The sequence below is a fragment of the Cyanistes caeruleus genome, chromosome 5 (genome assembly GCF_971803275.1).
Source record: "Cyanistes caeruleus chromosome 5, bCyaCae1.hap1.1, whole genome shotgun sequence".
NCBI lineage: Eukaryota > Metazoa > Chordata > Aves > Passeriformes > Paridae > Cyanistes > Cyanistes caeruleus.
Genome location: NC_141705.1, coordinates 18,058,160 through 18,084,787, shown reverse-complemented (window position 1 = coordinate 18,084,787; position 26,628 = coordinate 18,058,160). Strand labels below are relative to the sequence as shown.

Here is a 26,628-nt window from a genome sequence, read left to right as displayed (position 1 = left end):
TATCTTGTACAGTACCCTTGATGAAACAGAATTGCCTTCAAGCCAAACACAATTCCCTAAGCAATATATTTTTGAATGGAAGCTGCAGCCGAATCCTGAATATTAGTTAATTGCTTTAGTCAAAACAACAAATGCTGATGCCTTTCATCTTGCATCTGTAGGTAGAATGAGCAGAATTAGCATTGGTGACTTTCAGGTCATCTTCAGGAAAATGGAAGAAAGGGTATTTTGTCCAATAAGGTCTCCTGACCCTATTTGCATCAAAGTATGTCTCTGGCTTCTTTCCCAGCTTTGCTTCTCTTGGTTGAAATGAGAAGTTATTGGATTTATTCTAAGGAGGGCAGGAGTGTGACAGGACAGGTGGTTTTTAAGGCTGTGTAGTATGTCCTAAAGGATCCCTTTTTCCACTGCTTAGAACTTCAACCATTTTACCAAAACACTTTCTGGCAAAATTTCCTTGCAAATACTATATAAAGTGAACAACTTTTTGAAGTGCTGAAAAGCATGCTATTCTACTCTTTTTAAGAAACACTTTGGACTTTCTGAACAGCTTGTGCTTCAGAGCAGTGGTTTGATAACAGGCAGGGAGGTAGTCTCCTTTATCAAGGATATTCCTTTAGTGCTCATGAAATCTAGTCCATTTTTAATCAGTTTTTGAGTCCTAAAGGAGAAAAAGACCGGAATGCATCTTTTGAAGATTCTGTTAGGGTTTTCTTTATGTTACAGTTGAATCTCTCTGGCTGTGCCTGGGCTTGGTAAAAGCCATTGTGTCTGCATGAGGTGTTGTGAATGTGGAACTGGTGGAGGACAAGTGGGTCTCAGGACCTTACCCATTCTGGCTGACCCCCAGGTTTCAAAGCTGAAAAAAGATAAGCTGGCTATGTGAGGTAATGCAGAAAATTAAACTGGAAGTGCAAAAGAGGGGAAAGCTAGACCTCAGTTAAATGAGTAGAGGAAAAGATGGGAAGGTAGGGTAACTACCAGGGAATTGGTCAGAATTGGGCTGGAAGAAAAGGAGAGGAATGTAGTATGGAATTGGAGGAAGGTGCTGGGACTGACTTGATGAAAGGCCTGAAAAACAACTGGAGGAGTGAGACTAATAATTAGGGGTGTTGGGAAAGAACAGGAAATCCTATATCTAAAGAAAAAGTTACACCTGACACTCAAATTGGTGGTCCAGTAGGGCTTTGAGATAAATGGGGAACTACCTTTTCTCTGGAAGGATCATGCAGGACTGGAATTGGCTGGAAAAGGAAACTAGAGAAGGTAAAGAGATCATTTGGACTAGGGCCTGATGCAAAGAAGGAGGTTCTGTTAATGTGTTAAAAAGCATGGGAGAGGAATGTGAGAGAGGGAGATTCTGTGGCTGGGATGAGTGTTAGAGAGAGGAGAGACAGTGGCTTGGGAGGACATAACAGGGTCTGGTGAGGTTCAAAGGATGAGTAAGGGGGAAAGGGAAGAGAAGTTAACTGGATGTAAAAAGATTATGGGTTAGAGAGTGAGGACAAAGAGAGTGGAGTGGTTAGTCCTAGCAAAGAGACTGGGATCCCTTTGGCAATCATAAGGAACGGAAATTGGGAAGGTCATACTCATCTGTCTTTTGCTGTTCCCAAATACCTCTAAATTCTCTTTGTAAGAGTATTTGTCATCCATTTTCAAGTGTTTGTCCACATCAGTGAAGATAATGTATTATTGCTGTCAGTTACTCTAGAAGCTGCACGAATCTAAGTGGTAGAACTTAACACTTAAAACCCAAATTGAGTAAGTGGGAGGATACCCACATGATGCTACAGATCTGGTGTTTTCTGCTTTTTGGGGGACAAATAAAGAAAAATGCATCTACAATCTGCAATAAAACAATAAGCTTTAGAATTATTAATAAATATGGCAATCAAAGTTATTAATGCCATACTCATTGTCCCCTTACACATTGTAATAGTCTTGTGCCCCTAATGACACATTGTTTCCCCACAGTTTAAGCACCACTAATTGTTGGTGCTTAATAAAGGTTGGAGGAAAAGCCAAGATTTCTTGAACAGGACTGTTATCCCTTGAAATAGGTACAAGAGGTTGGTGGTGAATGACAGTGACAGTAGGGAGCTGGTTAGCCTACTGTTTAGCTACTGGGCCTCTGGAACTGGGTTCTGTCTCTCCTGTCACAGCTTTGTCAGACATGCTAAGCCACTTAAATCAGACTTTATAAGATGATCACTAATTGTATGCTTCGCATTTTTCTGGAAGCCCAACCTGAGCCCTAGGGCCTATTTTGCAGAAGAGCATAGCTGTGACTGAAAGCAGTGAGACTCACACTTTGAAGATACAAAGCACTGAATAATGTTAAAGATTCTGAAAAATCATGGCCTGGACATCTTAAGGCAGACTTTCCTAAATTAGTGGGTACATCTGGTTTTAATTTATTGGCGCCTAAGCTCCCAATGTATAAAGCAGAATAATAGTTCCCTCAACTCTCAGGGATTTGGTGAAGATTAGTGAAGTGGCTGTGAAACCCTCACTTATTTTAGTGATGAGTGCTACAGAAAAACCCATAAGGAAATTAATAATTTTGTCTTCAGAGCACTATTTGAATAGTTAGCAGGAAACAAGCCATAAGGCCGTACCCCGAACAATGATAAGACAAAATATTGAATACTTGCTTTATTAATTCAACACCATCCATCCTGTGCTGTGAAGGAGAAGTGCACTTAAAAAAATGTTAACAAAATTAGAGTGTATGATAATGTATACGCAAAGGATACCAAATTAAGTTTGCATCAGCAACCATAATTCTTTCATTGCTTAATGTTGGAGCCTTGATTTTATTGCCTGAAGAGCATTCTTTCTAACAGAGAGCAATTTTTTTTGTCTCTCTGTGTGTGTTGCAGTATTTTAATGGGAATGTGACTTCTAGATATTTTTAAGAATTGTGTACTCAATGCATAATTCCATTTTTAAATATTCCTTGCTTCTTTAAGATGTGGGAAGTTTCTAGCATTGACATTTAGTATCCTTTTTTCCCTCTGCTAAAGGTCCTACCTTGTAGCATTTTATTCATGGCCAGTAGCATTTACTAACACAGCTGAAAGAAGTGGGGATGCTTGAACGAGGAGGGATGGCAGAATCGTGCCCTCCATTTTTCATCCAGTGATAATGAGATATCTTACAACCCATATTGACTTTTCCAAAGATCAGAGAGCTCTTTGAGGGAGAGGGAGGGAAAAGCACAGAGGGTGAATTCAGCCACAACAAGGTTGATGTACTTACACAAAATTATACATGAAGCCATGAGAGTGCCAAGAATAGTAGCACCCACAAATCTGCCGAGGAGGCTGATCCTGTGAAGTGATGCCCTTCTCACAACGTGCCGATCCTTTGGAAGTTGTTAAGTTTAGAGGGCACTTTAGCCCCCAGCAGGATCAGTCACTTGTTTCCTGCTGTTTCTCTCCAAGTCTTGATCTTACTCGATTCTAAACTTAAAAAGTTGTCTTATTGCCCTTTCAGGACCCAACCTCAAAATTTCCTGGGGGTTTTGCCTGACTTAATGAGTTTTTTTTAACACTCACTAGTTCTGGACAGAAAACATTTGTGGGGCACTCTGGGAGGCCAACAGAAGCCCCTGCACCACAGCTGCTCTGGGGCAATGCTGATCTGAGCCTGAAAGTGAGCAGCTCCGTCTGCTCAGTGCCACTTGGGCAGTGTTTTGCAGTGATTCAGCTGATGCCCTTTCTAACCTGAAAAATACTTCCAGGTGAAAAAAGTGGTATTTTTTTAGTACTAGAAATGCTAGGAACTTGTAAGTGTGGTATTAGCATGATCTATAAAAATTCAAAGGGAGGTGTTAACCTCCTTTTCTTTCCGTTTCTATCTCAAAATACTCCTTCTTCTGTAGATGAACGTGTCTTAACTTGTTAAGGAAATTTCTCCATCAAGACCATAGAAGGTAAAGGACATAGAATAATGTATTTATTTAATTTTCTTTATGGGTGCAGGAAGCGAAGTTTGCAATTTCTCTGTTCAGAAATATTTTTAAAATACCCAAATCAGAAGGTTTTGATCTAGTCTGCACTGGAAAATTCTGATATAAGCAAGGCTGTAGGCTGTTGCTCAAGTGATTAGCTTTAAATTGTTCCAGCTGTTCTATGATGATAGAAGACTTCTGATGGATCATACAATACAGAAATCATGGCTAATTTTAACTTGGTATTGTTCGTTGCAGTTGGATTGCAGGGCTGTATTAGGCAGATGATGGGTCAAGACTGCATGAGAAAAAGTGCTGGACATACTGTACTTCCAGGTGTTGAATGCAGCTTTTTAGATCCATGGAGTTGCTGTTAGTAAAGCTTTTAACCAGTAATGGTCAAGGCCAGCAGCTCTGTAATTCTCTGGTCTTTCTTCTTTGCAGCTGTAAAACAACTCCGCAGTTTTGATGTGCCCTCTGTGATTCTCCTCAAATCAATCAGAATTGAAAGACATCAGCTTTCCAACTAATTTTTTTTTCCCCCTGAGCAATGTTCTGCACCATGCCGTTCCACGGATGTATTAAATGTTGTACTAACACTTTCTGCTCTCTCTTTCTGTGTCAGAGAATGCCTGAAATCCTGATCCATATGTTTGCACAGCCATATGCCTAGTATGACCTGTTTCTGCCAGAAATATCAAAAAACGACTGGGAAACTGGTTCCTTTGCATTACAGGGTCTGGGACTAGGAGGAGGTGGAGTGGCAAGATGTCTGCACTGTGTTCTGCCCTTTTCCATGTGGAAAGCAGCCTTGAAGCTCTGTCTCCATGAGGAGCAGGCTGCTGATACAGCTATACCCACACACTGCAACAGTAAAGCAGTCCTGGGTGGACTGCTGGAAATAGCTTGTCCTGGCAAAACAGCGCTTTTTGACGAGATAGCTTATTACAGCAGCGCCTGCCTGTCCCTGCAGAAGGAGCAGCAGCAGCAGCACAGCTCTGGCAGCACAAGTGCTCTGTGCTGCTGCCCTTACCTGCATAGCTGTGCTGGTCAGGGATCATTCACCTCATAGAGACCCTGTGTGCCTTGGGGGGGCCTTGTTCCCACTTCATCCTCAGCACCGTGGGACCTTCACTGGCAACAAAGGCGCAGTCAGAGCACAATTTGAGCCATCAAACTTTATTACAGACTTTCATATGCATTGCCTCTTAATTTCTTGATTTTCCTATTTTTCTTTTCCAGTGTACAGTGTTTTTTCCCATTTTATTTCCAAAGGAATGAGCAGTTGCTGTCAGAGTCGCCCTCTTACTGCAGTGGGGGTAACCCCATGGACCTCACCACAGAGGTGTCAGTGCAGCAGCAGACAAGGGCTTGGCCTTGATCCTTGCCTGGATGCCCTCCTCCCTCTTTCCAGCAGTGCTGATGCCTTTACCTAGGTGGAGTTTAACTCCACTTGCTCAGTTAATCTTATATTTTAATATGGCTCTACTTTCTCTTCAGCTGATGTTTTATCTGAATAATTGTGGTATAGGAGTTCTCAGGGAAACAATTACACTTTGAAAATCAGGTTGCGGGCTTGAATATGTGACTGCAAGATATTTCTGTGAGTGTAGTGTTTGTGTTAGAAAACTCAGTGGGAAATTTCCCAGTGAGGTTGGTGTACTACATAAGAGCATGAGAAATGCTCTATAGGTCAGATATGTGGGCTGCCTAGCACAATAGACTGCCTCTGACAGTGGCTAAAGGAGATACTGCAAGGATTGGGATAGGATCCTGGCCAACCATTCTTCTTCTCTCTGTCCACCCCAGCTCCCAGGCATCCTTTGGATGAGTATTAGGGGGCTAGGAGTGTGCCTGGGAAGCACACAGGCTGTGGGATTCAGTGGCAGATAAATGGAGTGTGTACTTGTTGGAAAAATTTCCCAACTGCTGTTTAAAATGTAAACTTTTCTGACCTGCCTTGCCTCCTTTGGGATGTGAGAGGCAAGGAATTGTTTCAGATCAGTGGGTGTGCAAACAACTGTATGATACATTGCTGGGACAGGACATGAGGAACAGGCCAACCTCAAGGACTTGTTAAAACTGTATTTACAGGATTTTTTTCCCTCCCTCCCACAATAACTCCTTATTTTTCTGCAGGGTTGGGAAAGGATTTTTTATATGTTCTTTTTCCATGGCAATTTACTTTATGTGTTTGCTTGTCACAGAACTGGTATCTGACTTTCTTCCCTTTTTCCAGACTTTGAGATTCAAAGATAATGTTTTTCAGTCCAGTGGGATAAAAGCAGCATACCTTTATCACTGTCATTGCCACCAGTTACAGGAATCACAAAGGCATCTGTCACCATGGTAGAGAGGTACTACAATATGCCTGTAAAGCATCTGGTCCCTTCAAGAGAAGGAACTAGTTCTAATTCCCTCTGCTTCAGTTATACATCTTTTGCTTATGGGTACTTGAATTTGTGTAGTTTAATTCAGGATTACACTCCTGGGGCCATTCTACTGTTCAGCACTTAGTGATGTAGAAGATCCACTGCCAGCTTTGAATTGCAGTCTTGATAGTTTTAGTATTTGTGCTCAATCTCATCTCCTCACTGAGGGTGAATTCCAGAGGGGGAGACCATTGGAAATGCAAGGTCTTTGGCCCAGTGAATTCAGCTGTGGTTTCCATCAGTTTTTTATGGCCCCATTGTGTGTAGTGACTCCTCTGTCACAGAGAAAAAGGTGGAGCTGTGCAGAGTTTCAGAGTTTGTCATGTATCCATTCTTGTCCCTTTTAGATGCACACATGGTGTGTGCTGCTTGCCTCACTGGATATCGTAAATACAGGAAGTTATAATAAAATTAGGAGCACAGATGTTCCTCTTACAACCAGTGCACCCTGTATACAATAATAATAATGAAATATATCCATTGCTATTCTCTGTGGTGCTAAATTTTCTCCAGTGAGGCATCTTGCTTTAATAATAAAACCACATTTTCTTAAGCAAGGGAATATCAGATTTACATTGGCAGTAAGTCACTATTTTCAAATAGCATGGAGAGAGATATCCAAGATAATTGTAAGATTTTCTGGAACAGCTGACTGTGCATGGAAACTGCAGCCACATGGAGGGGTCCACCAGCTCCACCATTAGCCTTCATTTCTTTCCTTCATCAAAGCAACTAATGGAAGAGGACAGTCAGCCTCAAGACTCACACTCAGCTGGCAAAGTGGAACAGCCTTTGTTGGAAGGCAGGTCAGGGTTTAGAGCAATCTATAAACTGATGAGGTTGTTTTTTTCCAGCCATGGTTGTAGCCAACACTTCTGGCCAGGAACATTTTCACTACTGACCTGCAATGGAAAGTAGATTGCTCTGAAGAGGTCCTGATGCTGTGTGTGAGTAAAGATACATGTGGGTTTAGGAGATTGTCCCCAGCAGGCATAACTTTGCATACATTTTGTTCCAGTGTTTTTCCTTGAGAAATACAGAAATAATACAGGTGTGGTGCTATAAAGATCTGCGAAGTATCTGCTGGCTTTAGCCTGGCTTAGCTTCTCTTGAAACATACAGGAGTCCCTTTGACTCCTTGGGGTGAGGCTGCAGACTTGGCCCCCTGCTGCCCTGCACTCTTAATTGTCCAGAAGGAGAAGAATGCTTGCAGTGACCCAGAGCACAGCTGCAGTAAATGTTATCCTTTCTGGTGGAAAAGGGGTCAGACTGTGGTGAAAGAGGAAGAAAAGTACAGGAAAAGGATGACAAAAACTGTAGGAGAAAAATGAAATGAGAAGTACAGGGGCAGAAACTTCACCGCTAATAATTCTCACCAATCCAGCTTTTCCCTAACAGAGACCCATTCATTTGCACTGTCTGCATTAAATTTATCATCTCTGGGCTAGCTGGAAAATGGAGGTCAAATTTCATTTTGGCCTGCAACTTGATAAAAATGACCTGCAAAAGGTAGATGATAGGCTGTTATTTTATGCACTGGAAAATAGCAAAGATCGGATCCTATCTACTCTGTGTCCTCTTTTCTGTGCATGTCTGATGCTAGCTCCTGTCTGTAATGTATCACTGGAGAGTGCCCTGATCTGTTGAGTAGCTGGTCAAAGTTTAAAAGAAGGATCTGTTTGGAACTGGTAGGCAGTTTCAATCAACATGGGTTGATGAGGCACCTTTTGCCATCTGAAATCTCTATCTGGTCACTAACAAGTCGTAAAAATACCAGGTGCATTGATGTGACAGTCAAACAAACTACTTGTAATAGTTCATTTCATCTCCAGAGACATCTATTAATAGTAATTAATGATTCTTCGGCAGTTGCATTCACTGTTTCTCAACAACTTTCAGAAGGCAGGAAAAATCCTGTTAAAAGGACAGTGTGCCAACAGAGCTTGTAGATAGCAGGAGGGTGTAAAAGTTAAACTCTATACTGGAGGAAAAAAACCACCCAAACAAGCATTTCTGTAGCACTTGGAGTATTTTGGGATCTACACCAAATAGGGACTGTAAAGGATTAGTCTGGGATTAAGAATCCTTTAAACTTACGAAGTGCTTAACCTTCACTGTGTCTGCTTCTTATGCTGTTTGCAATATTGCGCTGCCACTTTTGCAGGGGAGCTCGTAGCAGAGCGGTAGTGCTGCAATGCAGCCTTCTCCACGTTGGGTCTTTTATGATTCAGTGCTACTTTTGGTTTGCTTTGTAAAGATCATTGCAAGGGCTTATCTTGTGTAATTGTTTTACTGCCATCTGCATTACAGTATAATTACCTTTCAAAAATGGTAGATCTCTTTTGCTAATGTTTAAAGGCAAATAATAGGCAACTAAATTGCAAGGTCTTGGGGTGTAGCAGCACATAGGCGGTAATAAAATGTGTGCTATATTTACAGCATATACTTCTGTCTCTCATTCGTTCTGCTTTTTTTTTCTTTGGTTTTTTTCCTCCCCTTCCCATCCCATAGGAATGGTAGTCGGTGATTATGGTTTTCTCTTCCTTGTATTTTTTTCCCCTTGCCTGTCCTCTTTTTACATAGAGTTAATCATAACTCGTGAGGGTTTTTTTTAGAATTTGTTCTGATCCTTATCTGATAGCTGTCCTACAGTTCAGGAAGGATGGATATTCTGGCATTTTCCTCAACTATAATGACAAACAGAAATATGGCAAATGAATCTAACACAGATTGAACTAAATAAAATATTTTTTAAAGGAGATACAGCTATTCCCTATAAATAACCACTTCTTTTTTTTTTTTTTTTTAAGTTTTAAAATGTAGAAATGCAATTGTAAATCTGTCTTATCTGTTTTCTGCTTGCAGCCTATAAATGCCCTTAGGTTCAAATGATAAACTACTTGCCCGATAATATCATTAAGTTTTCTGTTTCCTGCAATTATGTATCAGGAATTACAGGAGGTGCCTTTCCTTACATATGAATGCCTGTACCCTGTCTGCTGCTGTAAATCCTGTATTACCTGAAAGGTTAAAATATCGAGGTGAGGACATTAAAAATGCATCCAGAAAATGTAGATGACAGGAAAAAAAGAAAATACAGCAACAGAGGGGAAATACCATGGATAAAATGATAAGGCAGAGAAATAAAGCATGACAAGACCATGATAGTTTGCATAAGTAATGAGAATTGAATTCGTGGTCTTTAAATTGCTGTTTAAATTCCTATTTGCATGTTTATCGGAAATCTCCTTTGCTTAAGTAAAACTGGCCTATATACATTTTAAAAATCCATTTATAGCTCTGATTTTGATGTGAGTTAGACAGATGTGTGTGATACTATTTAATAGTGGTGGTGTGCACAGGTCAGTGGAGGAGGCTTAAGATGGGTTTCTTGAAGTGCTGGTCCCTATTTTCCTCAAAGTCAATGAGGAAATAAGTCAGCTTCATTAAGAGCAGAACTGAGTCTTGAGTGACCTGGGGACAACCCCAGGAATAATCCCACATAGCCTTGAGCCTTCTGTAGTCTTTGATATTTGCAAACTGCAGTACTCTGAGCACCTTTTGTCAGGGTTTGGTGGCCTCAGCTCACACGTCAGGGGTTGTTAGAGGACTCAGTTCTGTTCTTGGGTCCTTACTGATTTTGCCTGTTTACCTCTGATTGATTGCAATGGCCACTGGATGCCCCAGATAAATTCAAATTTATTCCTCAGGTAAATTCAAGACCGTAATTGTGCTATTTAAAACCCCACACTTTTAATGCTGGAATATTGGACTGCTTCATTCTTTGCAATTGTTACATGCACTAATTTGGCTGCCTTTTTGTGGTGGACTTCCACGTTTTCCCAAAAAGACACTGAACACCTCAGAAGGTCCTCATCACATAGTGGTCACCATCAGCACTTTCAGGAGATGGAGAAACTCCATGGTGAGCAAGATAGAACAACATCGTTTTCAACAGGCTCTCCAACATGTAAGCAAGACAGCCCTTTCCTTCTCTGCTGCAGCAGTCCTGGGAATTGTCTCCTGCAGGTCTGTACAGTCCTTTGAAGGCTACAGTGGTTTGTGGGGAATGGAGCCACTGCAGATCCACGTCATGTGCTTGCTCCTTATATGCATTCTTATGGCATCTCTGAAACAGATGCAAATTGAATTTCAAACAAAAGATATCACCACAGCTGCTACAGTGGTGAATGACCCATTCTTTGCAAACTGACACTACCATACACATTTGCAGGTGCACACCCTGGACTGATAGGCTTTGTGTATGATGTAGCATTCCTAACAGAAAAATATTCATTGAAGAGCTGCTGTTAAAACATAAAAACCATCCTTTTTCTGAAAATTAGTATATACATTTTTTTCTCAATATATATTTTTTTGTCATAGGAGCAAATGAAACATACTTGCCTTTTTCACACATGTGACCTCTTCAATTAATCTATCTCTTTTAGTCGGTTTTCTAATATACTGCTACTATGGAAAAGTCATATGTCTAATTTACATGTCCAAATTAGTTTCAACTTAGTTATATTGAATGATAATAGATTTCTTTTTCATATAATTAATGTTGTCTGCAAACGTAATGTGGATTAAATTTATCATTGTAAAGATCTTAAGATTTTAATATTTTTGCAGAGGCATAAATACAGTGTAGCTATAATTATTTCATTATGTATGTATAAAAATAGGATACGGGGGAAAGTGCATGCTTTCCTTCACTGATTACTCTTAATGTCTCCCAAATTTCCTGATTTACAATATTCTCCAAGGATGTAGATTTTTCTAATTGAAGTACAGTAATTTGCATATTTTTAGACCTTGTGACACAGTTAATTGATATGTCATTACTTATACGGCACTGAATATATTTTATACATTCACCGCAGAGCAGGCTTAACTTGAGATGCGGTTTGCAAAGAACTCAAAACTATTGCATTTGGTTTAATCTTTTTACTTTCCTTCCTCTCCCTTTCTTTATAAAGGCTAAGCAAAAATGGATGATGTAGTAATTGGTGTAGTTCCTGTTCAAATGTACTCGTTAAAATAATGTTACTGTGTAAATGACAGGATGAGAAAAGTAAGATCAAGTAAACAAAGAAAGGAAGAATAATGGGAGAGACAAGGACAAAGAAGATAAGGTTAAGGCTGGGGGGGAGCTAAATGTCAATAGTATCAGTGCTGGGTGTTTGAAAACCAAATTGTTCTGTTTTCTTTTACGCTATTCAGTATAAACTTGTTAAATGGTCACTGTGTCTAGGAATATTTTAAATGGGCCTTTTAAATTTAGGAGCACTGTATTTATTATGGCTGCTAGCAATGAGCCTGATAGTGCTCCAGTATTCCAAAACGGTCAGAGTTTCTCTAGTGGCAACATATTTATTTCTCCTGGTGCATACCCCTGCAAAACTGAATGCTTTTAACCTTTATTTGCTAACCAGGAGGATGGCTCAGTCATGTAAGAAGAACGGAAGGGATTATTAGTTAATTTTTTGGGAATCTGGTTAGAGGTATGGCTCATTGGTGATGGCAGTCAGTCACAGTTCTGGGGGAAGATTTATCATTGTTGACCATTGCTTACATGGTGGTGAGGGGGAGTGGCCCTTACTGCAGACTAAGAGCTAATTAGCCCCAGCTCCTTGCCCCAGCTAAGCTGGGCTGTGTCACTGGCAGCAGTGGAGATGTGGGGAGCATTGGTCTGTGATGAGTCAGGCTGCAGGTGAGACTCAGAAGTGCTGCTGACCTTTCTCTTGATCATCTTCTGGGAGCAAGGCTTACGTGCTGTGTCTTCAGACAGTGCCTGGAGGCGCAGCAAGGAGCAGGGTGTGCAAGTTCATATCATGGACGTGGTGCATTCCTGTGCACGTGGCAGTCCCTCAAGTGACTTGTTCTTCTTCCTGGCTCTGCAATGTTTGTGAGGCCCAAAATGTATGACTTATGCTCATGTTTGTGCCACCTGGATTTGCCTTATGGTACTTACACTGTGAGTTGCTTATGATCTTTGTTATTTAAGGACTGTATGTCTTGTGCGCTCTTTTTTGATGTTTTGGGAGAATGAGGTTGGATGTGAGAGCAGAAGACATCACTGGAGTTAGAATTACTAAGGGAAGCTATTGCATTTTGTTAAAAAATGTACTATCTTGGCAGGAGTTTCTTCTAAGGCAGCAGTAAAAAATACATACACAAAACTACTAAGCACATATTTTAAAACACTTGTACACTGGAGGCTTCTCGCTTCCAGATACCTCCTCTTGAATCAAGCTCCAGAGACAAAGATGAATTCTGAATCCTGGCTACAAAAGTAGAATTCATTCTCATGTCAACTTGCTTTTTTCTTTTTTTCCTTCCCAGCAGAAAGGGTGAGGAAAGGGATAGAATTCCAAAAGTGATTCCCGTCTCTCCCTCTGAATTTGGGGTTCCTACTCTCATTTCAGCCCAGAACACTCAAGCAGCTGCAGAGGATGAAAATGATGATAGAGCAGCAGCTCATAAGTGCAGATGGGGCTTCTGCCCATGTTAGCATTTCATTCGGATCTGATTTTGCTGCAGCCCCAAGCCTACCTGAAATTTCTCTTCCCCAGGTAGGCAGTGAACCATTTACTGGTGTAACGGCACATTTTACTGCTCCAGGAAAAAAACACCTTTAGAAGCTGTGCATAATAAAGTTGTTGAAATTGAGGGAGTCCTCACTTGCAAATTACGTAGTTTGTGTGTTGGTTGTTTTTTTTTTTTTAAATTTAAACAAACTATAGTAGGCTTCCCTAGTTAATAAACATTAAATACTAAAAAGTGTTTATTCTTTTTGAATCATAGCATGGGAAGAGAGTTTAGTTTTTAGGACAGCATTAACTTCACATGCCTTTAACCATCCATGAGACAGCTGTTCATGATAAGCCAACTGTTTAGGCACTATGTCATTGGGGAAGGAGAGAGGGGTGTCTTCAGGACATACTTGTCACTAGTCTTTGATGCCAAACTGAGGCTGTGACAACTGATATACATGGAAAAATCACCAGAAGTGTTCAGGAGATTCTGCTGTGCTGCAAGAACAGTTTTCTCTGCAGATGCAGTTTCAGGATGGTCTAAACACAGGATAGTTAAAGTGACTTCTTCCTTTTGTTAAAGATAAATTTAACATCGGGAATAAAATAACAGTATACCCCATTTTAAAAGAAATGGTCTCATTTTCTGCTTGAACTTTCTAGTGGTGGTCCAGCAAAAAGTGTAATATTTATGAATATTACAATATAATCTGTTCTGTATTATTAATAATAATTGATTGCATTAAATGAGGTGATTGATTTTGCACTGAAGAGCATATTTTCTTAAAGAATACTTTTAAGTACCCTGAGGAAAGATATTTAAAATGAAAATATACAGCTCTTAAAGAAATGTTTTATCCGTTCAAAACAGCAGTAAGCATCAATGAATTTATACTGTACACACTAATTCTGAAAAAGCAATGCTAAGCCTTTGGATGTTTTTACATTGCTGCGTCTCTCATTTTGCTCACTGTGCAACTCTCAGGTTTTACTGCCCTTGAAAAAGAACTGCACTCAGGCATCAATTGTGTACGTACAGAGCGTCGTAATTTCGTAGACGAGTACATAAGGTGCTGCCATCTTACAGCTGAGCAATGTGTGTGTGAGTGGTGCTAACCTCCTGCTCTTTGTGAAGATTTCTGAAGGTTACTGTGCAAACACAACCTGTAGACTTCTGCTTTGTTCACGGGAAGGGAAACCTGCTAACACCTGTCTTTCCAGGGAAAGAACTAAGATTTTGTTTGTGCGTATTTTGTTGTCCTGCTCACAAATCTCTTGTTAAGCTTATTACTGTTTCCTTTTTAAGAGCATCGCTGCAGTTTTCTCTGTGTCCGAGCTAACATTTCCTCCCTCTGATTTCCAAGTGCCCCAAAATCAGCCCAGGGAGAAATTGTTGGTGCCTCTGTGACGTGCTGCTGCTTCTGGGATAGGCTCTCATAGTTTCATGTCTTTGCAGGTCCAGGAAAGGACATGGAGGTTTAACTTTGCCAAGTGAAACTTCAAAGGAATTTTAAGAGGGCAGAACATAATTACCTGAGCTGAAAATTTGCCAAGACACAGGTTGAAATACCCACTCTTGAGATTTTCCTATTAAAACTACTAGCCCGGATAAATCCTGGCCCTTCAGAAGCCAGTGGTAGTTGTCCCCTGGATTTTGCCCTGCAAATCACCTTAAGTCTCATCTAAGTCACATCTGGACTTGCAGTCCTTGACTGCAAAGCTCCTGGTCTCTTCAGGGTGAGCTGTGTATAACTTTGAGGTGTGTGTGTGTAATTGATCTCCAAGTAAGGATAAAGGAGCAGCTTGCATACAGCTGGAAAAAGAATGGGGAAGCATGCATTGGAAAGTAATGCCAGCTGGAAATCAAGCATAACAACTTTTTGGCCTGCCTGCATAAACACAAAGAAATCCAGGGGCTGAAGGTTGAAATTTGACTAATTCAGCCTTGAATAATACGCATTTATTGTGCAGGATGAGGGCAGTTCGCTGGGAGGTGCAGGGCTTTCCAAAACTTGTGTTTTTTGAGACAAAGTTGGAATGTCCTTTTGGAAGAAGTTATTTTCTCCTGTAGTAGGGTACCTATGGTCCTTTGGAGCCCTGGTGAGGTGTGAGTGTGTTTTCCTTAAGCTCTGTGCTCAGAGCACTTCTTACTCTTTTCTTTTGGATGTGTGGGCAGAACTGGGTCACCTTCACTGCTTTCAGCACATCCATCACCCTTGAAGTCCCACCTCAGGAAAATGGTTATAATAAAGCTTTGTGCGTCAGGACTCCGGCCAGTCACCTGCAAGAAGCTGGACTTTTTTTCCCCCCTCCTCACACAATTAATTTGATTTGTTATTGTTTTAATAACTGTTTATCTCTAAAGCCTGTTGTATTCCACACTTGAAGGTGGGGATCTGAAACAGGGGGTAGCAATGCTCACTCCTGAGCCTGATTGTTTCTGTTTGACTGACATGGACACAGTCTTGTGTATCACCATGGGAAGATTGGAAGAAGTCTGTCAGAACAGACAGGTGTGAATGTGTGGTCACCTTTCTTGAGCTCTTTTTCTGCTGCCCAGGTTCTAACCTGATTTCCTCCTATTTGCAAGGTCTTTAGTATTTGACTGAGCTTCAGTTTCTGTTTATCAAAAATTTAACTCTGGTCATTTGAGAGCTGAACTGTGTAATTTACCTGAAATTTTCGGTTGAATATAGAGCATCTGTGTTAAAGGTGATAATCTGTGGGTTAACAGAAATTGCATAGCATAATCTTGTGGTCTGTTCTGTGTAAGAACACTGAAAACTATTCTCTTACAGATAATTAGAATGAAAGTTAAATCTTCATGTTCTTCACGTTATTATTAACTGGTCAATAAGCATACATCTCTTAAAGTACTTACAGAGAGGCCGTGACCCCCAAAGGCTTAATCTTGTGTGTCATGCACATACATGCATGTGAGCACACCACCTTGGCATGATCCTTGTTAGCAGAATAGGAAGTGGAAAGACCAGGAGAGCTTCTCAAATGAGGCAGGAGATTATAGGAGAAGAAACTGTGCTATATTTACAAATATGAATGGTGGAAACCTTAATCCAGGAAGGCAAATATTGCCTGTTTTTGAGTCCTCTGACTGTTTTTTTTAATATAAATTAGTTATCCTGCAAGTCACCATCCCTGCTGCTTATTTCCACGCTATTAGAATTGCAGAAAATCTGAAAGTAATAAATGTCAATTAAATAAAATGTACAAACAAGTCTTTATTGAAACCCATATTTCTCTAATATCTTGATTGTTTTTAAAAGCATTTATTTTTACTAACTAACAAACTTGCTTTGTTGGGCAGTTCATTAGCTGTAGAAAGATTTTATTATTTGCACTGAAAGTCTGTAATAAAATTCTAGCAGTATCATTTAGAGCTGATTTTTTCATAAAGCATTATGCATCAGGTAAATAGGCTGAATGTAAATGTCTACTTTAGGCAGGGTTCATTAACAGCTAGAAAAGATGCAGTTTTGACTAGGAATGAAAAATAAAACAATGAACTATTTTGTGACATAAAAATAATCTAATACTTCAAAATGGCTTGTACCAAAGCCTTAAAACTGTTAAATTTTAGAGCCACTGATTAGATGTAGCCACTATTTTTTTTCCCCTACAGTGGACCAGTGTAAGCCAGAGTATAGTTTACAATATTCAGTATTATACAAGCATATAGTGCTGAGCAGTAGATCTTAGCCATAAAACTAAAATGCTTGCTGATTTTAAGATCTGCACTGTGAAATGGCAGCAGATCAGGGCTCTTTCTCTAGTGAATACAAGGTGTGACTCAGTTAATTCACAATGTAGATCGGCTCATAAGTTTTCATGGTAAAGATCAGGTGCTGACAAGACCAGGATAAGACCATTGATCCATTTCTCCCCAGAGCTCGAATAATTGTTATTAGTAGTAATTATATCTTACATTTACATGCAGCTATATATTAATAAGTTTCTTATACTACATACCAAGCAAAAGAAATAATCCTGTCCTTGCTACTCTCTCAGAGGTCCTTTGACTCAGAGGTCATCTCATGTCTGTGACATGGATGCAATAGACATTTATAACGGTGGTTTTTTTACAAGGAGCTGATCAGCCTTTATTTTGAACTCAGAAAAATATTTTTTTTTTCAGTATGAAATGCCTCTGTACCATCTAATATCATGCCAAATGCAGCCAAAGGCTAGAGTTGACATTTATATGGGATTTCCAGCACGTGACTGCTGGAGTAGAATAGCTGGGGTAAGTATAAACTGACTAAAGGATTTTTCTTCTGTGGTTATCCTTGAATCCTTTTGTAAAAGGGGAGTCAGAGGCGCCTGAGATGACTTTCTGAAAGCCATCAAGTACTAGTACCACAGAACAAACCGAGGTAAGAAAAGAATCTGAGAGTTCTGCCCCTTAGGCCTCTGTTCATCTCTGGTCCTTCTTTATCCATAACTAAGGAGGTTGTAGTGAGGTGAGGGTTGCTCTCACCTTATTGCCAGGTAACAAGTGATAGGATGGGGAGAAACAGCCTCAAGTTGTGACAGAGAAAGTTTAGATTAAATACTAGGAAAAAACGTTCAATGAAAGGGTTGTCAAGCATTGGAACAGACTGCCCAGGAAAGTGTGAGTCACCATCCCTGGAGGTAATTTAAAAGATGTATAGATTTAGCGTTTAAGGAGATGATTTAATGGTAGACTTGGCAGTGCTGGGTTAATGGTTGGACCTGTTGGTCTTAAAGGTCTTCTCCAACCTAATGATTCTATGACAGCCTAATGATTCTGTGTGTCCCTTTCTCTAAAATATGAAATGCCGCGGTAGAGTATTGAAAATCTCGCTGATACTTGCACTCCAAACCTGTTGAGATGAAAAACTTCAAAACCTAATTTCAGAATTTTCTGTGTGCTGCAACCTGAGCATATGTTCAGCTTTTCTGTTGAGAAAGAACTTTATCCAGAAGCTCAGAAACTTTGATTACTTATTCTCTGAGTTGAAGAGGTGTCAAAGATAAAGAGAGGTGGACCAGATTTACGATCTGTCTTCCATCGTGCAGTTTAAGCCTCCTCCTACACTCAGGGGGGTTTAAATCCCCTTTCTCAGCATGACACTGCTTCAGGTGAATTCAGCCTGCTGTATTTATTATATAACCAAGGGAAACAAGAGGGAAAATAACCTTTGCAACCTCCACTGTACATGTCCAGCAACTTCCATCACTGAGTGTGCTGCTAACCCTTTTGTTAGGGCTGTTGTGCATGGGCCAGTGTGTCTCCCAAGGAGATAGTCTGTTTTCTGGGTGAAAGACTTCTCCCCTCCTCTTGTCATTGCCTCACAGAACAAAACAAATCCTTGGGATCTGCTCCAGTCTGTTGGGTAAAGGGTATGCTTCCTAATTCTGTTGCAACTCAGTAGTGCAGTTTGTGAAATAATAATATATATACTGAAGGCTCTGTGGGGGACTGCAGTGAAGCAGTAGTTACTGCTCATAAAGTTTTTTAATAGGACGTGAGTTCCAGGATTCAAGGGAGAGAACATTAATGTCCTTTGCAGAACGTTGTGGAAAATAAATACCGTGCAGCACCAATCTCTTGGCAGTTTCGAAGGATGTCTAAAGAGGATCATTATGAGACCATTTATGATGGAACATGACTCCATTGCAAGTCTTTGGTGTCTCTGTTGGGATGTTGTTCCTACTTCTTGAGATTAGGAGAGGAAAGCAATTTCAATAGAATTCTGTGGAGACCATGTGGCAATTACATTGCTGACAATACCAGTATGATTTTAGTGTGAGTCTCTGGAGACCTTAATTTCTCAGTGAAATAAAATGCACCATGCCCATACAAATTATATTATTGTTTGAAATAAACCAGGATAAGTTAACAGTAAACAAGTACTGGAATAATAGGAGTATTCAAATTGATTTGACTTGTGGCAAGAAATGCTGCCCACAGCCTTGCCACAGCCCCCTGTCAGTCGATCATCCCCTGCATGAATTGTGGGTGATGATTTCTCTGGAAATCCTAGGCTGAAAGACTGACTTATTTATGTGTCTGTACAGTTGGCGGCCAGTTTAGAGAGGGAATTGTACTGGGTTGTTTTACTGAGCTCCTGCTCTGCCAGTAGTGATTTGTGGGGTCTGAAAATTGCAGAAGGTGAAGCTGTCAGAGGCAGCAGTCTGTCAGAAAGAGACTGAGGAGGGAGTTGGGGTTAAGGATGTGGTGATGGATGAGTACAGCTTTTGGCCTCATGACCATGGTGAAACAATGACTGGTTTAAACCATCTGGCCTGGGCAATGGTTGAAGTCTGCTGAGCTTAGAGAAGCAGTTCCCAGGTTTTGCTTTTCTAAAAGTACAGCAGCGCCCTTGCTCTTGCTGATGTTTGGCAAAGCCACTCCCTGGGAGGGTACTGCAGTGCACAGCTGGCTCCTGAAGCATTAGAGTACCAGCAAAAAAGATATCTGGGTGCCTATTGATGCTGGCTGGGAGCTGAGCAAGCCTTGGTGCTTTTCTTGCCCATTGGCTACCTGGGACCTTTCTTTCCTCTTCCCTTACACTGCCTTATGTAGGCTGAAGGAAGAGCCACAGCGTTTCCAGGGCTGAAGGAAGGCAGTGTAGAGCACCCAGGATAAAGTGCAGCATTTGCATTTTATTGATCCTTACCTATTGATTCCAATGGGATGAAGTGTCTGTGAAAGAGAGGTGAGACTGGCAGACAGATGAGAGCTCTGGTATCACAGGCAGGCTGGCCTTACCTGACAGAGCAGATTACATAAACAAACACCCCAGATATTTTCTAAAGTCAAATCTAAGAAGAACCAATGAAAAGGAGTTCCATTCCTAGGAAGGATAATGTTTACAGAAAAATTTTAGTTTGCATTTCATCACTTCTGCAGATAAAATGGAGCAAGGAAATACCATGAGAATTTTGTGACAGATTGCCTTGTGCCAGATACATTTACAGAGCCATTTTCTGTAAGCTGGAAGATGACAAAACTTAAATGTACATCTCCTCATACAGGAAGTGATTCTTGTTTGGTGACTCAGATGTGAAAATGAAGAAATGTGCTGTAGCCTGAACTTTCAGGTATGAGGAGGATATCTGAAGGAGTGCTGAATATCCAGAATAGTGTATTGAGTGCACAGTTTATCTCAATGTGTTTTATATGAATAATTTTATTAGAAAGGCTAAGCACATACCAAGGTAAATATGTTCAGTAAGAGTGTTGATCTTATTAAGGGTTCCTCTGCAGATGTATGTATGTATATATGTGTGTATATATAAGTACACATAAACAGAGCTGCTTTTTGATTGTGACCAGTTTATTACTGGCTCATTAAAAAATATTCTGTCCTCTATCTCTGTGCATGGTTTGGAGAGGAAGGTGGGTACTGAGTCACCTCTTAGGATCCTGGGAGTCAAAACCACCCTGAGGTAACTTACAGTCCTAAGTTACTCGCAGGAATCCTGGCAGTCATCCCAATGCAGTGTCTGATGCATCTGCCAGGTTCAGTGGCCAGAGTGATGGGCACTCTGGGCAGAGGCTGGGGACACAGCTCTTCCCAAGCCTTCAGGGAAGGGAAGGACTGAGCTGGCCTGGATTGGATGGAGAGCCTGAGTCCAATAGTATCTGCCTGAAGAAAACCATATGAAAGAAGCAGTATTGGGAAGCCGGGTGTGTCCTGTGCCTCTGCTGCACCTAGCAAACTGAAACCTTGTCAAATTATCTTCTCACTAAATTTTGGTTTTTATAATTAATTGTTAAGCTGCCATGTAAAATCAGTCAAGCACCAGGACAGTGACTCTCTGTACAGCCCTACAGAAAATATGGCCCCAGCCTTTGGGGTTCCCCAGAAATAGCTGTCAGAGGTGCTCCCACCATCAGTACGTACCAGGCACCAGTTCTGTCCGTTTCGTCTTCCCTGGCCCAGCAGTACCCCCAGTGCCTTTATGTCCCCTTTTGCCTCTCATGTCCCAGCACAGATTTCCCCACAGCTCTTTTTCTTACTGCCAAATACATCCCTTTATGGATGTTTCTCAGGAGCATCAACAGAGCTGTCCCTCCTCCCTGCTTCTCCTATATTCTAAAAGACACGCAGTTTCAGACAGAAAGGATTTTGAACATGGAAGTGGATCTGATTGTAAATAAAAGGGTAGCTGACTTTGTTGCATGAAAAAGAAATGCAAAATAGTATAAGAAGAGAGAAGAAATAAAAAGGAAGATGTGATTTTTTTTTCCAGTTGAAGTGATGTTAATAAAAGAGCTATGAGTATCAGATGAATTGAATGATTTGAATAGTATGTTCCTTTCATCCTGCAGTCTTCTGTGCTTAAATTTAAGTATATATTAAATTTTATTAGATACTAACACAAACTCTGTGTTGGAAAACATATTCCAATACTGTTTTTAAATTTGTTATTTTATATCTTTAAATTCCTTAATTCTCGTAATGGATTTCCCATGCTTACTGGTAGGTTAACTGGAGGAGGAAATAACATACAATTTTGCAAACCATGGCCTTGCTATTCATATCATAGAAGGAAAAAGCAGAAAGAGAAAATGAAATAATCTTATGCTGCTTCTTTTCTTTCCCCTTTCCATGAGCAGGTGTTAGAGGAGACAGAGTGGCGAATTTCTGGGTCTGGAGAGGTCTGTGCTGCTGGGGTTGCTTGTGCATCACCTGGTAGGACACTGTGACTAAGAGCAGTGGTGGGCTCCACTGGGCTTCCACAAGTCCCACCCTTGCTGATGCGTGCTCTGGGGGTCCCTAACAGGCAGGGCAGACTTGGGGGATCAGCCTGCCTGCTTCCATTGCCCATGGGTGCAGAGGGGTGACAGAGGGACAGCTGTACTTCCTGCCTCTCTGCTCAGGGGTGCTCCATGGGTGTCCACCCGCATCCGAGAAATGCGTTAGCATCCGACCCGCCCTTGCTCTCCATACTGAGTGCTGGTGTCACTGACTGATGGCATCCCTTGTTTCCAGCTATCCCCCAGAACAGGGTGAGTTGTGCCTTTCTTTCTTTCATGCTGTACTGAAAGAAGTGTGTTTAATATGCTTGGGCCTCCTGCATAGTCACCAATCTGCTCCATTTTCAGCTATAAACCTAAGTGGACTTGCTCTAAGACTATCAGTGACCCAGCATCTAGGGGTGAGATCCTGCCTGCACAGTAAGAAGAGTTAAGGATATGCAATTTGAATGTGCTTTTGCGTCTAATTTTGTCTTCCTTGTTATCCTGCCTTTACTTTGAATGCTGTTAAAGTCATTGTGCCTTTTTTCTTAATCCATTGAAAGAAAACAATAGGTCTGTTGTTAAATTGAAATGCAAGATACAGTTAAAAGCTCAGATCTCTGATGTAGCCCTTTAAAAATCCCTCCGTCGATGGAAGGAGGTTTCTTTTCCATTGGGAACTCTGCATTATTTAGTAGATTTGCCTTGCAGGACAGATTGTTTCAGGGCTTTACGTTTATATAGAGGATCAAACATTTCTGTGGCCTGAATTAAAGCAAAATAATCACCAGCTCTGTGAAAGTTTGTGGTTTCCTGAACAGGCTTTTTTCCCTTACCTTCTTGTCCCTGAGTAGATTTTTCCCCCCTAAACCCTCTTATTTACATGTTTTATTCTTCCTGGAGTGGATCTTCTATGTGGTTTTCTATTGATGCTAACACAATGAGAGTTTCAGTTCTGCTGCATAGTGTTGTCAGCACCCAAAAATCTATGAGTGTGAGCACCCAAACTCTGGCTCCCAGAAACCAGAGAAGCTCAATCTTTTAGTTAAAAAATCCTGTTAATTTCACCCTGTGCTTTTTGTAGTCTTCAGCTGCTCATTAATGTCTCTCTTCTAGAGGAAACTCTGTAAATGTAGGACTTTTTCACTTTTGTAGTTTATTCTTCTTTGGTTGGTTTTGTTGCTGGCCTCTGTCTCTCCAACTAAGCAGCACGTTTCTAATACTTCTTCAGTTGTCTTGAAACAATACTGTGCTTATTGTTCGGTGCTTATATTGGTCTCCAGGGGGAAGAGGTATAGTTCAAACACATTCAAAATATAAGCTATTTCTCGGGGAGCAAAGCATTATGCATTTTGCATCTCCTTTAATACATAGGGCATTTTGGCATACAGTGATTTGTTATGAAAGAGAATATTCATACGAACTAAAATGTTCTATTTCTGCAGTGACTGAGACTTTACAAAAGCAGTAGTTCTTTGTAATGTACTTCTCCCCACAGTGTTTTTCAGTAAAATTCTGGCTGCCAACTGAGGTTTTTGGTGCTGGAATGCTGTCTGAGCCACGACAGGCTTGGTGGCAGCCTCACATCCCCAAGTTGTAAATGATGTATGAAATGCAAAATCCTCACTTGCCCCGTGCATGGGGAGGAGACAAATGATGCTTTGCTGCTGTTGGTTCTCTGTTCTCTTAGCTGAAACTCCTCAGTGAAGAATCATTAAAAAATAAATACAACAATAAAGAAAATGAAAAGACAGCTGGAAGACATTGCAAAACTGCACAACAAACAACCAGGAGAGCCAGTTAAGGCCACCTACCACTGCTTATGCCTTGCTATATGAAATGACTTCCAGGCACACTCCCTTCTTCTCTGACTTGATTATTTTTATTTTCCCGAGGAACTGTGCTTCGTATCAGTCATAGCACCTGGTTGAATTCATCTACTTATCTTTTCGTTTAATTAAGAAATAATGTCAGTAGGATGAAAATAAAACTTGACAGGATGCAGATCTCCTACTGTATTATAAAAACAATGTGAAGGTGAAACTGAGATACTTATTTTTGAAAGCAAGAAATCATCTTCTAGTGGCAAGATCCTGTTACTGTGAGCATGTTGTTGTTACATTAATGAATGAGAAATGTGTACAATGAAGTGAACAATGGGAGATTTGACCAGACAACCAGAAACGAAGCTCCTCACACAGACAATGGTGCAACTGAGGCTAGTGGTTGACTACTATTTTTGGACACCTCTCCTGGCTGACACAGAGAGTATTTTGTTCTACATTAACTGTCCTGAAGGATTGCCAGAGATTGCTGGAAAAGTGATGGGGGTGTCAAGTTCTTCTTACTCTTAGCTCCTATTGACTGCAGTGGTGCTGATGATGGTTAAGAAGGCAATGTGGCCAACTCTAAGGCCCTAAATTTGAACCTAGAGATGTCTATCAGGCATATGGACTTCCTTGGTATTGCCTGTACCAATACCTGTACAAGGCTGATATCTTGACAATGGGAACCAATATGAGATTTAGAGAAGAATAATTCTTTCATTAACTTTGCGTTCCAGACTATTTAGTGAATAATGACACAGAATATTTACTGAATAATTGCAGGGAAGTGTCTTGATCCACTTGAGAGAGCCCTTAGCACTCTTCTCAAAAACTCTTCGGTATCCTTGGACAAACTAGCCAGGACTGGCTTTTTTTGACTTCAGAGGACAGCTGAAAAAACCCATCTCCACTTCTACAGTGTAGCTGACTGATGAGAAAATTTGACCATGGAGATGTTTGAAGGTTTGGATTGTCTTTTTTCTTTTGTGGTTTTCCACCAGCATGCCTACCCTCAGGAGTGTGTTTGCAGTGGTGGGCTGAAGGTTGGTTCTGGGGGGCAGGTGGGGAGGGAGCAGGATATCTTCTCCACCTTTCTCACCCGTGTAAGCTGAAGTGCTGCCCAAAAGTTTGCCAGAGCTGGGCAGACATCCAGCAGGGTGTAAAGATGGGCAGTGATTATAGCAGCTCGGTAGGGAACCATGCCTTCTTGCTCCCAGGAATATGTCTGCATTTCTAATTTAGATCACTCTCAGATACAATGAAGAATAAAGCATTTTGATCAGAGTTAGCGATGACCTATTTAACATTTAAACTGGTTGGCACTTATTTGAGCTCGTTTATGAGTCCCTAATGAGTTCTCTTGGATATCAGCATTTACTGCTAGTGTAGCTTTATGGTCCTGGGTTCAGGAGAGGTGAGTGGCTGGTTTTGTGACCTTGGGCAATACTCTGAATGTAGTGGTGCCTCAGTTTCCCATAAAGATGGTGATTGCAGGATACCTTTCATGTCTGTTTGCACTCTGAACTATATGGGACAACCATTTTAGTACATTTCATTTGTGTAATTCCCTCTGCCCCTGGCTTTCTATAGGGCTTCTAAATGATGCTATTTTAAAAATAAAAGATGATGGCTAAGAAATGCATCATAGCATGACAGGAACACACATATATATGTAAGAATTCGTCTTAAAGAAGGCAGAAAAATAGCAGTATGTGTTAGTCAAAGTGATGCAGTCCCAGGACACCGCAGCAATTATTTCGTTTGTATTACTTTCTGCCCATGTGAGAACCCATACCTACTTTCCAGATTTTCAAACAGATAAGCAATTTTTTAATTGATGCTTAGCTTGAATATATCTAATGTCAGCCAACTGTTGTTAATAGGAGCTATTATAACATAAAAGTGCTGATATTTTAAATGCAGTTGGTCAATCCCAGCAGGACTATACATTCAGGCCTCTTCTATAAGGCTGTATTAGTCATTTGACACTGGTGCTGAATTTATGTTTTCAGATGCATGCCAGCTATTGAAACTTGACAACTAATTCTGGATAAAACTGATTGGAATTGATAAACCCTCTTTTATTTTGGGGCGAAAATTGGAAGTAGCTGCTAGTCCAAATAGAATCTCTTATCTAGTATGGCACGATGGCATTTAATGAAAAACATTCAAGAAAATCTACTCTTGGATTGCCCTGAAGATAGAGAGTTGCAGAGTTGGATGCAATTCAAATCAGTAGTTCTTTATTTTGCGTAACTTTGGGGCATGCCGAGACGTTTCATCAGTGCCTGATGTCATTAACTCTGGCGGCCAACACCTAAATGTGTTATTCCTCACGTGTATGAAACATTATATTATTAGAGGAATGCTTAGAAGATAAGAAAATATGTTTGTTTGTTTCATATTCTTTGCATATGCTAATAATGACACCTTAAGTTATTAAAACTAAAACGTGTTTTAAATCTGAATGTTGTTTTCCCCTTTATAAAAAGCATTACCTTGGGCTTGCAGTATTACAGAGGCTTTGACACTGGCAATTTGTTTATTTTTAAACACTGACTGCAGCTCAGCTCTTTATTTTTTTAATGTAACACCCCAAAACAAGCTGAAAAGCTGCTCAGGGGTGGTGCGCATGGTCAAGCCAGCTCCTTCTGCTGCAGCTCTTGCTGCCCAGAAACTGTGTCACCATCAGGTTGTGGGCATGCTAAGAAGCCCTTGTGAAAATTAGTCAGAGCTAGCACTGTGACAGCAGCTGGGGATGGACAGAGCCCTGCGTTTGGCCTGTGCCTTGCTGCCTTGTCATACAGCGGAGCTGTGCCAGTGTGTCTGTCCCGCCTGCGTGGATGGTTCCTCGGGAGCATGGAGGTCATAAGCCAACTTGAGCTCTGTTGGCAGTTTTAAAAATAGGATGGATATCAGCAAGGCTTGACAGTGTCACCTTCAGCCCCTTCATGGCTGTGTGGCACTGTGGTGTGTGAGATGCTGTGGGGCTGTGTTGGGTTTTCCAAGCAGCCCTTCCATTTCAAGGGCAGTCTGCCCAGCTTTGCAGGAGGAACAGCCTTTTACAGGATTGGCTTTTCTTTTGTTTTCACTTTCCACTGTAACTGCCATCCTTCTTCAGTGCTGCCACCTGTTCTGGTATATT

General features: G+C 40.9%; 1 protein-coding gene across 1 annotated transcript in view; it reads left to right on the top strand.

Moving 5' to 3' along the window:
- PPARGC1A (PPARG coactivator 1 alpha) overlaps positions 1-26,628 on the top strand; it is a 363,672-nt gene that overhangs the window by 125,128 nt on the left and 211,916 nt on the right. The gene's annotated exons all lie outside the window — the stretch shown is intronic.